The 17,426-nt window shown below is 38.6% G+C and overlaps 1 long non-coding RNA gene across 3 annotated transcripts in view; it reads left to right on the forward strand.

Moving 5' to 3' along the window:
• Positions 1-17,426, forward strand: part of LOC135261470 (uncharacterized) — a 52,771-nt gene that overhangs the window by 18,403 nt on the left and 16,942 nt on the right. For 2 of the 3 annotated variants that reach the window (XR_010331949.1, XR_010331951.1), the window contains exon 2: positions 14,295-14,394. This is a non-coding gene — a long non-coding RNA (uncharacterized LOC135261470). Of the gene's footprint in view, positions 1-14,294; positions 14,395-15,326; positions 15,430-17,426 lie in introns of all 3 variants that reach the window. The other variant, XR_010331950.1, reaches the window with a different exon arrangement.

The raw sequence follows: 17,426 nt of genomic DNA on the forward strand, positions 1-17,426 counted from the left end.
AATTAAGCTAACAAAGAGGGGATTGAATAATTGATGGGATGATGAAGTGGGTGCAGATAAGGATACAGTGAAATATAATGTGGAAGGTCCAGAGAGTAATTGTTTAAAGTATTCCAGTTGGCACATCACCGCCCTTTGCTTGCCTCTCTCGCTGCATTGTACTTGTGTTGGGTGAAATTTGATGGGAAGGCAATTGTTTCCTTTCCCATTGAGTTTTATTTAATCCTGTTCTGCCCTGTGACACTAGCAGCTGCTGGCCAAGCTGAAATGAAAATAGTGTAGCACATATGTTTGCAGATAATGTACCAAATGCTGAAGAACAAACACTGGCTGCTAAAAGATACTAAACCCTCACAGGGCCTGAAATGCTTAAATTTCAGACAATGCACAAGAATGAAAGCATTAACACCATGTGTGAAAATAAGAATTTGTTGCAGAAAGCACAGATAAATGTATTTATGTTATATGCCTCAAACGCTACATGATAGCAGGGAAATGCTGTTAAAACAAGTCAAAGTTCAAGGAAGTGCACATTGTTAGAAATGGATGAAGTCCCAAACAAACGAGGGAGTCGAGAGGTAGAACAGCGTTTAAAATCAACATGTTTATTGACCGTCAACCAAGCAGACTGGCAACGCATTGCAATCAGGCCAACCACTTTAAGAAAGTGCTCACAGCTCTAAGGAAGGACTCACGTCTTGGGGGGAAAACAGGCCTTATACTGTAGCAACAGGTAGCTTTCACAGGTGCACTGCATCATCCCATGATAAGCCAGACCCCGCCCACTATACACCTGCAAATGGAAAAAAGCAGCAACCAGGCCGAGTGGCCCTCATAAGATCTGTTTTATTTTCAGCAGACATCGATTAGAATTTTGACGAATTCAGCTTGTGGATTTATTTACAGATGAACGGTACAGCAGTGGGTGAAACTGTGTCCCTGTTCTATGTAAAGGAACATTTTGTTGGTTTCATTAAGTAGAATAGAGCCATTTGAAATGAACTCTTCTTTAAAATCCCATTAACTTTCTGGAAATTGCTTTTTATTTCAAGCTTCACTAGACAGATACAGAGGACTATGTGAATACCAGGGTAATATTTCCTAAGTCGGTGTGGAAAGTAATACCTAACTCCACAAAAATAATCATCACCTAAAACACAGATATGAAGGTGCTACTCAATCCCAGCTAATGGCTCGTGGGATAGTTTGCTCCAGGCTTGAGGCCCTGAAAGAAGCAATTACAAGTATTTTTAAGGCATCACAACAGAGTAGAATTATGAGAGTGTTTTCTGTCCAATAAAGGCAAAGACATGCTGGGAGACTCATCACACATTCTTTTGGATTGTATTACAATCCGTATATCTATGCCTGCTGTATTCCAGTCTTTTATTTCTAAAATATGTTGTCCTTAATTCAGATAATCTAATGCAATAGAAATACGCTATAAAAAAAGATGAAAAACAAGACGTACACAATCATGAAACCAGCAGATAAAGGCCCTAAAGTGGCTATTGTGGACAAACAAAAATTCCTATTTGAGAGAAATCAGCAATTATCAGACTCACTGAAGAGCCCCATTCATGGCCTGTCCCTTTTATGAGCCACACAGGGTGCTCAATCTTTTTCAACGAGTGAAAGTGAATATCGCAACTATAACTAACGATGTTTTAAGCAGTAGAGTGACATCAATTTCACAGATAAACCGCAGTCATAATAGTGCCTAATTTCAGAGCTATTCACGGAAATTATACACAGAAACACGTTCTCTCGAGTAGGACAGTGAGATCCTTGGCTTCACGCCCAACTCCATCTTCAGCTCAAATCTTTACCTGTTTTTCGAGAGGTCTTCTTCCACAGCATGAGCCAGCGGCTGCAAATAATTCACTTGGAGTTAAATAAGCGAGAGGAATCCCTGATATTCCTTTCAGGGTCACGGTAAATGAAATGTGTGACCTGTCAATATCAGGGAGGAATTACAGACCCACAGTGCCTGCATTCTGAGTATAACTGAGAGAGCCTCTAAATTTTCACTGACCATGAAAATAAACAAAACACTTGAAGACTTGCGCTGGCATGGTTTGTTTTGCATCTGAATAATTGATAGACACTCTGTTTAGTACAGAAATGTAGAGCTTATCTCCTATTTTTTTCATGAGAAAGAGGCCACATGTCTACTTTAATCCCACAGCTTTAGTCAAGGCATATAACTTGGCTTTGCTTGCATGTGTCTGATAATATCAATAATGCTGTTATCTTAGGGACTGTTTTTTTGTTCTTCTGTTGATTAGTTATGCTTGTCATTTTACTCCTTCAAAATGTATTTTTCATATTTGCAATTTTAATAAGCACACACCAGGCTGCTACAGCATATTCAGTTGTATGTTGTAACATATAATAACATATAGAGGGTATGCATTGACGTCACTTTCCCACCGGAATACGCCCCCTCAGTCGGGACTGAGTGGCAAAACATGCTGCCACATGGCTGCCTTTAGTAGAGGAAACTTCAAAACCGGGAGTAAAACAAACGATTATCTGCTTAAATTAAAAGCAGTTGGACTCGACAGTGATCCTTTCAGCTTACCAAAGAACCGGTGGTCCATGGACATTCAACAAGAAATCGGAGCTATCTTTTTACAGACTGCCGAAAGCTAAAGAAAAGAGAAGCGATGCATCGCTGCAATTCACAGAAACAACTTGAATCCAGGCACCGAAACGTGGATTTGCGGTTGTTATTTTGTGTCAGGTATGTTGGATTTTTGGGTAAAATCATACCCTAATAATTTATATGCTTGGCTAGCTAATACTATCTAACCACCCCCCCCCCCCCTTTGTTTGTACAGCACAAGGCTCACCATCATGGATGAAAGATAGATTCAACAAGAAATCGGAGCTATTTGTACAGTCAATCGCACAACAGCTCTTCCCAATTTTAGATGTGTTTTTTGTGTTTTCGCGGCATTCAAGCTGAATGCTAACGCTGCCACTCAGTAGTCTTTCTGCCACTCAGTGGGTGTAACCGCAGTGACTTCCACTTACTGTGACGTCATGTGCATACCCTCTATACTTTGTGTTCAAGAACAATTCATAGGCATTGTGACAAAGCAATCATAAGATTCAGCTGTCATTAACAAGGACATTAGGGTATTCAATTCTGCACCAATTTTGACATTGTGATATGTGCCCAAACTATCCAAAAGCATATAACACTGTCAATATCAATTGGTCGGGCAGCACGATGATGCACTGTCGCTTCACAGCAAGAAGGTTGTGGGTTCGAATCTCGTTTTGGGGCCTTTCTCTGTGGAGTTTTCATGTTCTGCCCGTGTCCGCGTGGGTTTCCTCTAGGTACTCCAGTTTCCTCCCACAGTCCAAAGACATGCAGGTTGGCTAACTGAAGACTCTAAATTGTCCATAGGTGTGAGTGTGAGTGAATGGCGTGTGTGCCCTGCGATAGATTGGCAACCTGTCCAGGGTGTTTTCCTGCCGCTCACCTAATGCACGCTGGGATAGGCTCCAGCACCCCCCGCAACCCTGCTCAGGATAAGTGGGTATAGATAATGGATGATGGATGGATGGATGGATGGATGGAATATCAATTGGTACCAATAGCTGGTCATTCATAACAATATATACAGTATCGCTATATCATTAATGGAACCACTCTTTTGCTTGTATAAGAATGTGAGTATAAACAGATACTCTTTAATACAAACTGTCAGCCTGTCCTGCATCGTTATATTGCTCATGGGACTGTATAGGATTTGGAGATCCTTGGCAGGAAGGACAGACTGAATAGAATGAAGGAATGAATGCAGCAAAACTAAAGCGAGTGACTCATGGGCTATGCATCAAGCGTGTTCGTATTCAATTAAACAATCCCTAGCCAAAGTCCTTGAGAGTGTGATTCAGCCCACACAGACCTTAGCTGTAAAACTATTGATCAGAGGGCCTTAACAGAAGAGAGTGGAGGAGGTTCTCTGTCCCAGCGTTAGTGCACGCAAACACGCAGCACACACCACAGCATAACAATTAGGATGCGGCTGTTACACAAGGCAGAAACTATGACAACCTGTGTGACACGATGGTAATACCCCAAAGTGGATGATGCATTTGGAGTGACCTCCGGTTTGGCAGTTCTAAAGTGGCTTAAACTACTGAAAACCAGGACTACTCATATAATATAAACTAAAAGCAATACAAAATGGAAGTAAAAAAGTAAATGAAATTAAAGTATTTTAAAGTTACAATCTCAAAGATTTCAGTTTCGTTCTCTATGGCGGTGCCAATGGCGAGAAGCGGTAATTGCAGGTGCGTTTTTGGACCTCACTTCCCATAGACCCAACCCGATCCAACCATTGTCGCCTGTGTGACGTCAGTCAGTTGGCACCTGGGGCACGCCAACTATAACACTTATTATTTACTGAATAAAAAATGGTTGTTATAAAAGTAATGTTATGTACATACTCTTTCTTTGTCTAACATTAGGCTAACTTAAACTGTCTTTACACTGCCGAGCCAGGTTAAAATGTTGTAGCAGATCTGGGGTAGAATTAGTGATGATCAATTTCCACACACGTTCTTTATCCACCTTTTGACTGGTATGAACATCTTTACACTGCAGAGAAGAATTCGCGGGATTCGCTGTGGCTCGTGAATTATGTATTTCGTGCACAATAAACAGTCTTTTTCGTGAATGACTGTTGTGTAATATTTTTGAAACAACTGCCTTACAAAATGTTACCCCTGGTGTTTCTGGTTTTGCTAGCTAAACTGTTCAAGAATAAAGCTGAGCTGGGTGTTAAATTAGCAATCAGAACAAGAAGAATAAAACAAAAACAAAGGAGATTTCATCAAAAAAGGGCATAAAGGCTGAAGGAACATATGAGGAAGCGTAATAAAATAATAACAATGCTAATCCATACTGCCGTATTCTTTTATTTAGTTTTCTCCGGCTTAACATCTTTACACAGAAATCAGACCTGGCTCTGATCCACGTATACCCCGGCTTTATTCCTATCATTATGATTACTGATGAACTTGATGTCAATGTAGATAACGGTAACGTTAAGGCCAGTTCAGATCAATGATTCGCAACGAGACAAAACGGTTTTAGAATGTTGCAGAGAAAACTGCAGCGGTGTGAACTGGTTAGTAGCAGAGCCGTTGCCTGTCCCTTTATTTAGCTACATTGCAACGTTGGAACAAGGTAGCATTGCATTTGAGAGACGGACGGCGAGGTCGGTACCGGTCAGTAGTGTTAGCTAGCGTTTTTTCTAATTGTTAGCTGACATTAGATTGTGTTAATTACATTAGCTAGCTAGCTAGCTAACGCAACGTTACCTGATATGAGAGATGGATACTGTGCGCAACGTTGCCTAAACCAATGTTGCCTTTCTTGACATGGTCCGGTAGCTAGCTATGTAATTTAGTAACGTTACATTGTCATCAAATGTAATACGAAATCTACATCAACAAATAATATGACCTCTCATGTTACACAAGAACTTTTTAGGGTTCCATAACTTTCTCTGTTATTGTAGCAGACACCGGAAAAAACAGTACGCCACTCACACACAAGTGAGTTGAAGAGCAAGCCTGTTGCGTTAGCTCCACCTACCCTCTCTGGCGGACCAACCACTGATGGGTGAAGGAAAACGCATCACTAACTATGCGCCGCTTGTGATTTTTTCCCGGGAATGTCACCACAGACACCAAGTTCTTTAATCATAAATTATTATTATTATAATAATATAAATTAATATAATAATAGGCTCAATCACCATTGTGTTACCTAATTCGGCGATAGATAGTGACTTAACAGACATTTATTTTAATGAAAATCTTTGAGATTATTACTTTAAGTTTAAGTTTCAGCACCAATGCAAAAATATTTCGATGCTTTAATTTTGTAGACACCTCCAGATCCCTGTTTTCAATAAAATGTGGTGCAAATTACAATGTTAAACAAAATGAAATCCATTTTTTTCTGAATATTGGTGACTATTTCTTTAAACTTATCTGTCCCAGGTCTGTTTGATAATGTGATAATGCAGTGGTTGAGATTGAAATTTTAGAGAGAAAAACAATGTTAAAAGGGGGTTGGGAGAAAAAAATCTACAGTCAACAAGGCATAAATATAAGCTTGCTTATTAGTTCGACCTTTCCACCACGGACCAATGAGGCATTTCTGCCGACATCATTATGTGGTCTGACAGCTGGCATATCTGCACGGAAATGAGGCTGAGATCATAACATCCCTTCCCACAGCAAAACAGGCAAAAATGCAAATACAGGCGTTATTAAAGCATAGCAAAATGTGAGGCCATTGTCCCCTCATATTACAAGTGAAAAAGAAGTCCTCACCACAAACATTTCGGGTCATTGGCTCTCCAACTCCAAGACGTAAATATTAATTATATTGGAAATAATAATAACTTGGCCCCGGCTCATCTGAATTTAAGGGTCATAGGTTACTACAATATTTTCATCAGATGATTATTCAAGGAAGTGCTTAGTTTAATGCTGAAGACGTGTTGCGGGAGCTGGGCATATGGTATGTCAATGGGCATTAACAGGAGCTTTTCTAGGCAGAAAATCCTTTCTTATGGACATGCAGTAAGAAGCCCAGAAGCCTCTGACTGTGTCATCAAGCTGGCTGTAATTTACTGAGCTTTGATAGACAAGTGAAATGATGGGCATTATTTGTAATGACCTGTTTATTGCCATTTGACAGTTTACTTTATTGTTTATGTGACAGATGTTTGGGGAGCTTCCAAATTCAGTGGAACTACTAGCTATACAATTAAAAACAACAATGTGATGAGAACTAAACTACGAACAATGATATTTTTAAGGATGGGATTTGCTTTATTTCTATTATTGAATTTCTTTAAAAAATCTTTATTTTACTTTCACACAAACACAAGCATACACACACCATTGACACCCATTTCTAATTTTGGCCCCTAAAAGAATAGAGTATAAGTGAAACCCATTACTTTATTGTTTATAATCACGATTGGATTGATTAAATACATTATATAAAACTCAAAAAGCATCTGAAGTCAGTGTGCAGCATCTACTCCTCTTACACAAACCAAATCCAGCAGTAATCTGGACCTAGCACTAACGTTAGTTTATTTCATTTCTGGTCTCCTGGACTCAGATAATCTTTTAGCTGTTCCATGCAAGGATAGTCTGCCACCTGTTGGAAGCTTTTGAAAGCACTACTTAATATCTGAATCTATAGGAACTTGTAACTTGTGCTTACTTGTAAGTTACACAATTGGTACACAATTAAAGGGCACGGGACAGTGTTTATCTTTATATATTGCTCAATTTGTACTCCCATTTCGTAATTAACTGTGTTTTGGAGTAACCATCATGCCAACTGCACCCTATCGGTACCATAGTATTACCCTGCAGTATGCAGTATGGAATGTACTGTCATATAACACATGCAATCATAATGATAAAGTCCATATGATGTAAATTTAAATCTCTCTTAAGTGTTCTGTTATAAGAGAGAACACCTCCTCCAAGCATTCTGCAGTCACTGAAGGAGCGCGGATTTGAAGAAATCAATAACAGAGAAAATAGATCAAAGGCTGAAAAAAAACTTTTGTGAGCTGTGATTAAACTTCTCATTAAAACCATATCTATTGTTAAGACTGAAGTAAGTCTGTATGCAGCTAGAGATAATTTTGATATATGTTGAACACAAAAGTAATTACCTATACAGCACTTCTCAGGGTTCTATACAGAAATATTACAATGACCACAGACTCTTAGCCCTTAAAAACATCAATTTCTGTACCTTCTGACCTCATGTAAACACACAGAATTCAGATACAACTTCACACATTCACATAATAAAGCCCCCAACTTGGGTTATTTTGCCTTTTTCTCCTTTGTCCTTTTCCTGTTGATTTTGCCATCACAAATGCTCTAGTTCCAAAATCAATAATAACTGCAGGGTGCTAGAATACACAGGCAAAATGGACATCTTGTTTTGTGTGGAAGCTGGCTTGCTAAGTAATAATTGTCAAAAAAATGTATTATTGCTTTAACAGCTGTATAATTTTTGTGTGAAGCTCATTTACATTTCTGAAATGGATTCTCTAGCATTTCACATGCAAACCCCACATAACATTGTTTCATTACTAGGGATGTCATCGTTGCCACACTTTAGACAGTTTTGCTTTTGGCATTTTGAGTTTATAATTAACTAGCTTGCTAATGGTACCTGCTGTCACTGTCGACAGAGTGAGTGTAACGTTAGTGAAGATGGCAATAAGAAATAAAAAACGCTACAGGGTTTTGGTACCCAACCCTATTCATGACTGAGGCAGCTACATGGCTACAAGGTAGGCCCTAAAACCTTACTGTTGCAGGCTTTTCCCAACCACAGCCTTGTTCTGTTGGCCTGCTGCTTGGTACTGTTGGAATCCTTTTGCAACATTACACACAGTGATCAAAATGCTCTAGCATACAAACTAGATAAATGGTGGTCAATTTGACCATTCATGGCCATTTAAGTATTTATAACTTTATTTCCTGATGTAATATTGATATTAAGTTATATCAGAATGTTAAATACATATGTTTAGGAAAAGTCTCAAAGAGGAAGCCACATGGATTTCATGACGGCATATATATTTTCCTAAATGGAGAACAGCCAAATTGACCACTCTGGCATTGGTGTATGGTGTAAACTACCTTTTAACTAGGTGACTGTGGCCACCTTGCAAATGCCATGTTTTTAAATGAACGTTAGCTAGGCCTATAGATCTACCGACATACAAACAATTATTAAGTCTATTGTGTACAGAATAATCCATTAAAAACTGCCCTGGAAAAAAGGGGGGCATTAGCTTTAAATCAAACTGCACTCTCAGTTTCTGTTTATGTTGCTTGATATAAATGCTTACTATATGACCAAAAGTATCAGGACACCCCTTGATTTGGGGGTTTTTCATGCTCCAGTGAAGACGAATGTTATTGCTACACCATACAATTTAATATTTTAAACGTTTATTTAACCAGGAAAAAAAAAACCCATTGAGATCAAAATCTCTTTTGCAAGGGGGCCAGACATAAAACACAAAGTTACAATGGTGCACAAGACAGTAGACAAACAAGTTACAGACATCAAATGGAGAAAGAGACAACAGTGTAACAGTAATTACAAGTAGTGCAGAGGTCAAAAACAGGAGCATATTTCATTCTCAGAGTCATGAATTGCATGTTTGAAGTCAGGAATTGAAAGTATTTTGTCAAGTTTAAGATTTTTTTTTGAAGATTGTTCCTCCTGTACGGCGCAATATCTGAACCCCAGCTTTCCAAATTCAGTAGAAGGATGAGGGACTTTAAAAAGTATAACATCACTAGAGCAAAGGTGATAATTATGTGTATTTCTAATTAGTAGGCAGCCGATGTAAGAAGGAAATAGACCAATTATTGTTTAATAAATGAATATATACCAGTGGATCAATCTACACAGGTGTAATGACGTCAAACCAGACCATTTATATAGCAGACAATGATGGCTTAATGATATAGCACCTGAAATGAAGCGCAAGGCACTACGGTAAACTGTGTCCAAGGCATGCAAAGTAGGCTAGAGGAGGAAGCATGCATGTAAAGTATGTCTCCATAGTCTAAAACAGGTAATATAAGTAGTTAAAATAAGCTTCCTCTTGATTTTATAACCAATATTTATTCCTAAAACAGATTTATTCAATAAATGTGTCACTGTCTAAAAGTGTTTGGACAAGTTCTCTGGCTCTGTCAGCCATTGCGTACCATTAAAAAATAAGGGCGAAGCACGTTCACCACAAATCACACAGTAGCTGAAATTAAAAGCGAAGTTCGTTCAGAAACAGAACGGCTCACATTAACAAACGCGGGCAAACCGCAGGAAGACCCATAAGAAGTGGACCAAATACGTGCCTGTATTAAAATCGGAGAGCTAGCGACATTTCACTGTCTCACTTGTTATATTCACATCAAAATTCTTACAGAATATAATAATATAATTTTCAGTCTCAATCCAATTAAAAATTAATATGGATTGCACTGATTATATCTTAATAAAGACCCAATGGGATGCCCAAATATATTCCTGTTCCGAATGATATATATATATATATATATATATATATATATATATATATATATATATATATATATATCAAAAATGATGTATATATATTGTTTTCAATGTATATATATCAGACATGATGTATATATATATCGATTTTGATGTATAAATATCAAAAACAATGTATATACAGTGGGGTCCAAAAGTCTGAGACCACTAGTCAAGATATTTCTATTTTGCATTTGTTTTGAATGTAATACTAATTCTTTCATTACAAATGATAATATCAGCTTAACAATTTGACTGAAAAGTTGAATTTTTGAAAAATGTACATGAACTTCAGAATATCTTCGTATTTGGCATGTCCCCCTTTTGCTTTAATGACAGCATGCACTCGAGCTAGCATGGACTCCACACGTTTGTGAATAACCTGATGACCCATGTTTATCCCAGCATGATTTGACAATGTTCCAAAGAGCTTCTTGTGATGTCACAGAATGCGTGGCTTTCTCAGTCTTCAAGTGCCCCCATAAATGTTCAATGGGGTTGAGGTCAGGTGTCTGTGGAGGAAAGTCCATGACAGTCAGGACTCCTTGGACTTCTTTGGTCTTCAAGTAGTTCTTGCAAAGCTTTGAGGTGTGTTTGGGGTCATTATCCTGCTGCAGTATGAATCCTTCTCCACAAAGATGCAAACCAGAGGGTATAGAATGGAGTGGTACTTCTCCTTGGTCAGGGTGTAGTCAATTCGGTGCAGGTGTCCAACTCCAGAGTAGGCAAAACACCCCCAGACTTGAATATTCCCACCACCATGTTTCACTGTGAGTTTGATACACTGCGGTATCATTCTCTCTCCTGTTCGTCTCCTTACATACACCCTTCTGTTACTGCCATAAATCTCAAACTTGGATTCATCAGTAAATAGGACTTTTTTCCAGTCATCCACTGTGAAATGCTGGTATTTCTTAGCCCACCCCAAGCATTTGGCCCTGTTTCCCCTCCTGAGAAGTGGTTTAGAAACTGCTACTCGTCCTCTGAGACCACTACAAGACAGCCTTCTTTTGACAGTACTTTTGCTGATTGGAGTCTTGCGTTCTTTATTTAGCAAATTTTGTATCTGTGATGAAGTTGCTTTTCTATCTCTCAGGGAACTAAGCTTGATGTATTGATCTTCTGATGGTGTGGTCATTTTTGGTCTTCCTGATCGTTTTTGGATACAACTGATCCAGTTTCTGCAAAGCGTTTTAGAGTTCCATGCACTGCCCTCTTAGAAACCTTTAGTCTAGCCATGATTTGACGCTGAGAAAGCCCCTCTTTGCTTAGAATAACAATTTGACTTCTGACACTTTCATGGTTCCCACTATCACAATGCTACTTAGTAAGCAATGATTTGCTGGAAACTTGAGGCACAGCCATATTTATAACAGGTGAACACTGGCTGCAAGTTGAGTTACTTGAACGAGCCTCTGATGAGTAGATCAAATCCACCTGTCATCTGAACGCATGCTTCAATGGAAGGGATACAACTCAAGGAAATCTGACCTTTTGTACAATGTATTTGTATAAATAGCAGTATAATAGTATGTGTATAAATTTGCTTAAATTTGATTGCTGACCTAGAAATAGTGCATAATCTTAAATATTTCTTCTTCATTTTAATGTTTCTGAATCCTCAAACTTTCTGATTATTTCCAGGTTTACGTGAAAATATTATAGATTCTCAATGTGGTCTCAGACTTTTGGACCCCACTGTATATATATCGGTTTTGATGTATATATATCAAGAAACGATGTATATATATCACAGTTCAATGTATATATCAAGAAAGATGTATATATATATCAGTTTCAATGTATATATATCAAGAAAGATGTATATATATCAGTTTCAATGTATATATATCAAAAATGATGTATATATATCAGACTTCATTAAATATTTCCTGTTTGGCCCCTCATATATATATATATATATATATATATGGCAGAATGTTAATATTATCCAGAAAAGGAAAAGAAAAGGAAAGAAAAAAATTACTTACTTAAAACACTAGGTAGCAGGCTTGCCTTAAAAATGCAGCTACATGGCCACTTTATGAATAACATTTATAAGGTATTCTTGTTCAAGACATGTTGGCCCCAATAGACCAATATACTAGACCAAGGTATTGCACATGGTGCTCTCTTCTATTTATTCACTGTATTCCCCAACTGTATGGAGTCAGTATCAGTGGACTCTGAGGTTTTGACCTTGGTTAACAAATTGTCTGAATTTGACAATGTGTGTTTTTGATCCTTTATTGGGGGCATTTTATATTTCATGACAGATTTAGCCCGAAGATTACTACTATGCTTCTGCAAACACACAAAATATTGCTGTTGTCTTTATCAGCTTACAGAATGACTTTAAAGCCAATCTGTTTAAAATGACATTGATCTGGAGTAATCTTGTCGCTGATGAATTGAATTACAGCACCTGCTCCTCCTCTTACCTCTTTCTTAACGGAAAACAGAAAGCTTTGCTCATCTGGTCTAACCACAAAGCTGCGTCTAGGTCCGCTTGGCTGCCATCCTAAACACTTAAACCCATTAAGCCAGTTGTTTATTGTCCGGATACATTTCACATTGCCACCACAAAGGAGGTAGGAATATATTGAGTGTATAATTCTGGCTGCCTGGTCCTTAATTATTCGCAGATTAGTTGGTCCTGGTTTAGAAAAAAGGGTAAGGTAATTCTTTCATTTGTCCAGGAGATGGCAGTGCAGGTCTGCCGTAGACAGTTAGCTTTCTATTCAGATCAAGAGAACAAGAGTATGTGTTTTTTTTGGCAATGGAAGAGAGAAGCTGCAACTCTCATGACCCCCAAACTGTGTGGGGCTATGATATGTGATCAGTGACTGACAGATGACTTACAGATTAAAACCAACTGCAGTGTTTTGCCAGAGAGAGCAAAGTAATTTGAGTTATTCATTTTAGTCTATAATTTTGTCCTTGCTTGTCTTCTGTCACAGAGAGGAGAAAGAAGAGGAAGTCACTCTGCCTCTCTCTCTCTCTGATTCTAGCCATTCTTCAGAATACTTGTTTTATGCAAACTTTTAAATGATTCTCTCTGTGATTGTTCTAGCCTGTGTTTATAATGGGATTGAATATGCAACAGCCATAATCCACCAAGGGCTGTTTCATAAATTCAATAGAATTTTCAAAATATCCATTTTCATTTTAGTCTAAATTTGACAGCACATGGAAGCTACACCTATTGCATGGTTGATCAAGACTCCATCTCCAGATGCCTACCATCTCCAAAGTGTGGTCTCTGTATGCCCAAGCTTGTGCTTGGGGGATGAATAAGACATATCTATGCAGTGCAGTATAACCCCCACTTGTGGCAGAATATGGCTTCTGCAGTCCATGTGTATGGAAAAAAGCACACAGCTGTGTGATTAATTAATTAATAATACTATGTTTACTTTAATACAGGAAATTCATAAAGTTTATGACTTTCTGTGACCTAATGAAAGAACATATCTTTGTGGCAGAAAAAGCCACAAATGCTCATATTGAAAATTTGTGGACACATCATTACAGGGCTTACCCACAAAGTTTTGCAGGGAGTAGTGGTAGTAGTGGTGGTGGAGATTGTGGTTGTGGTCGTGGTAATTGTGGTGGTGGTGGTGGTGGTTGCACACTACACATCCTGCTGGTCAATATTATGAAGTCATTTTCAAGTGGCATAGGTCTGGTGGTTTGTTGAGTGCAGTTTGACATCTTGTCCACTAACCCACTAAGTCATTATGTAATAATTCCCTTATATCTGTTGGGGTTACAACTGTGGGTACTGCAGCTTGTATGTTCAATGGCTAACAAATGGGCCTTTGCAAGTCAAAATGGGTGGAGATGTGTGACAGTTTCAACAAAACTGTCCCCCCTTGGCTTGACCCTCAACCTCCCTACTTGTCGTCCGTTACAAGGTGAAAGAAAAGGAAATCTCTCTCTCTTTCTCATTCACTCCCTCCCTTACATGGTGCTAACTGTTGTAGTCATTGAGATGTTATTTCTCAGGTAATTGTAAGTACACTGTACGTGTGCATGTTATTGTGCCGTTGATGAGGAAATTGTATTCCCAGTCAGTTTGTTTAAAGAATTAACAGAAAGGTATGAAGAAAAAAAAGAGTGAACCTCTTCTTCTCTGTAGGCCGAGCAAAGGTGAAGAATGGGTTTGGAAAGAAGGGTCAAGGAGGGTCACAGCACTGCCCCTGAGACCTCTGGAGCTGACTTCCAGTACGACACTGAAGGTAAATGAACTGTGTCAGGGTTTTCCTGGCATTTTTTATGCAGTTCCTGCCACGTATTAGGTTGCTGTTTATTAGAGCAAAACACTGAATTGCTGGCAGAACTACACAGTAAGGAGCTCTATCTGCTGTTAATGTAGATATTAGGTCCTTAATAACCAACAAACTCCCCACTTGCACCAAAGTAAAATGTAAATAGCTTTCGCAATTACGGTAAGTAAGGCCTTCTTTAGATGTAAACGGGCATATTCAGGGGATACTTTGTGGATGATTTTGCATGCACTTTCTCTCTCTCCCTCTGCATAATGAATGAGAATTTAGCCTTTCATGTTTTTCTCTTAACAAGGCACCACACCTTAGACAGGCAAGTGATTTGAATACGAGTTCTTTGATTAGAACCTTTGATTTAAGTGAGATTAGACCTGCCTACTAAATGCACCATTAGCAACGCTGGGCAAGGTGTGCAGTTAAATTGCTGGATATAAACTCCTCTGGGGATAAAGGGGAAAAAAACAGGTTTAGAGATGCTTTAATGTTTAATAGATTTAAAAGGTAGACCCACTAGTGCACATGGGCAAGTTTGGAGCAGCCTGTAGGGGAAATGAATGTGAGTGTATGGAGCAGTCGCGTTTCCTAATCGGCCTCTGTGGGTCTGTAAAAAATGTGACTGTGGAATCCAAACGTGTAGCGTTTGCCTCAGAAGGTATCTGATATTATTTAGAGGTTTTAATGCAATCTGGTTTATCCCTCCCCATAGGGCACTCTTAGCCTTGCAGGCTTTTACAGTTTGATCACAAGCTACTTACTGCAGTGTGTTTCCGTACTTGTGAGGCTGCACAGAGCAGTGCTTGGGGTAGTAAGAAGACTGCGTTTATTTTATGCTATTTATTGTTGTAATGAGCTTGTAATTCACTTTTTTTTTTTACCACTTTAAGCCATTGTAACTGTGGCCGCCTCTCCTGTCTTTACCCATCTCTCCATGGAGCAATTCCGTCTCAATACAGCAGGTGGCAGCATTGTGTTAATACAAAGGTCCAGGTGAGGATTTCTCCCAGACACAGATAATTTACCACCAATTTGACTTCCATGTTGCCAGTGGGCAGGCACATTGACCTTTAAATTGCTCTCACCAAAAACAAATTGACATTGAGAACTGCAGCCTTCAGCCCTGGCTTACGATCTCAATGTAGTACGTATAAGCCCTCACTTTTTAAGTTTAGTATAATAATGTCATACACTTTGACTGCTTTTCAGTAATATATGGTTGGGGTGGTGTGTGGCTGTGCACAATATGTTTTCATCCTTATTACAGTGCCAGACTAGGAGCAGGACCATTCATTTTCTTTCCCCATCATATTTATTATGTTATTTAATTATCAATGACACTTCAATGACTATCATTTCATTTATTGTATTTAATAGTAAAACACTGTTTTACACTGTTTAAAAAAGTCTGTTTAAAGGCTTCGCTTAGTTTTTTTCCCAATGCTCCCAGGAAATGACCATTAGGAGGTTGGTGATTTGCAGGTGGCCACTGGCCAATTAGAACATGGCTTGTTACACGTGAACTTCAGTCGGTGTTAAGGAAAAAGGCGGCAGTTAAAATAATTCAGCTTACACGACCTGTATGTGCTGTTTTAAAGGATGAGACGAAAGCCCTACAACCTGGAGTCTTAAATATAAGTCACACATGTCATATATTGCCTCCTGTAATCAAGCACAGTTCAGACTGCCCTTAGGTCTCAGTGGAGTGATTGCATTGCCCTTCCGTGCGCTGTTCAGCCACCAGCATTGGTAGAAACACGCCACTATATGATATAATGTGCAATTATCTCAGTGTTGGTTTTTCATTTCGTTTTGTTCTCGATTGCTCCATCTTTCCAGCGGTTGTTATGGGCTCAGACTCTTTATAGGTTTTTTTTCTCATACATTTTACAGAGTAAAATTCCATGTTGCTACAAAATAAAAATAGAAAAAAGAAGAGTTAGGGGAATTAAATAAGTTATCAATGTCGACATTAAATTCATGATGCCACTGATAAAAACTTTGCCATTTTCTCCATGCGAATACTAAAACTAATCTTAGTTTTATTTCTCGCGAGATATTTGTAAACGTGAACCTTGAACTGAGCTTTAATTAGAATATCTTGCACAAGCAAAATATCGAATATTCTACCGTTAGACTGTTACTGTACTAAACCGTTGAAGCAAGAGAATCTCCCACTGCTGTTAAAATATTACTGGGTCATGCCAAACAGGCAGATGTATACTTAACATCAGCATTTTAAAAAGTATATTTCACATAACATTGAAATCCTTCAAGCCAACCTTTTGATAATAAGTCTTTGGCTTTCACCCATCTTTGTTTGGTTTGTAGCTTCACATTATAAACAGATGACCCAACTCATCTCTTGTGTCATTGATGGAGTGTTAAAATACTCTCTAGACACAGAAGTAGAAAAGGGATGGGGAAACAAATGACACAGACTAGCTGGATGGCTGTGTTCCTACAGGGAATACTGATTTTTCAAACAGTTGGGCACACTGCAGAACAGGACACAGGAAAGGTTTGTTTGCAATAGCATTAATGTTTTATAATATTTATAATAACATAATTTAATGAATAATGATTATCTCTGCCGCAGGTTTCAATGTCATTGTGAATTAGCCTTTTCCCATCTGGTTACCTGTCGAGTTGTGGAGGCTGCTGCACTGCAATCCCCAAATTAGGCCTATAACGCTCGACACCCACTGGCTGCCAAAGCTGCAGCTCTCTAATGTGCTGAGGAACCTGTGGAGTGTAAAACTGTCTCTGGCTCACAGTGCTTGGAAGAGTTTGTACTTTTTATGGCCACTTTACCCTGCAGGGATGTATATTATATTTATACTATACATGCTAATAAATACCTATGTGCTGTAACTAAAGGTTACATTTGAAACGTAACGTCAGTTAAATTTGGACCATTAAAATTTTAATGACTGTGGTATGCTTTCATATATACTTTTGATGACATTTCTAATTCAGAATCTACATTT

This window comes from Anguilla rostrata, chromosome 8, assembly GCF_018555375.3.
Source record: "Anguilla rostrata isolate EN2019 chromosome 8, ASM1855537v3, whole genome shotgun sequence".
In the NCBI taxonomy this organism is placed as follows: domain Eukaryota; kingdom Metazoa; phylum Chordata; class Actinopteri; order Anguilliformes; family Anguillidae; genus Anguilla; species Anguilla rostrata.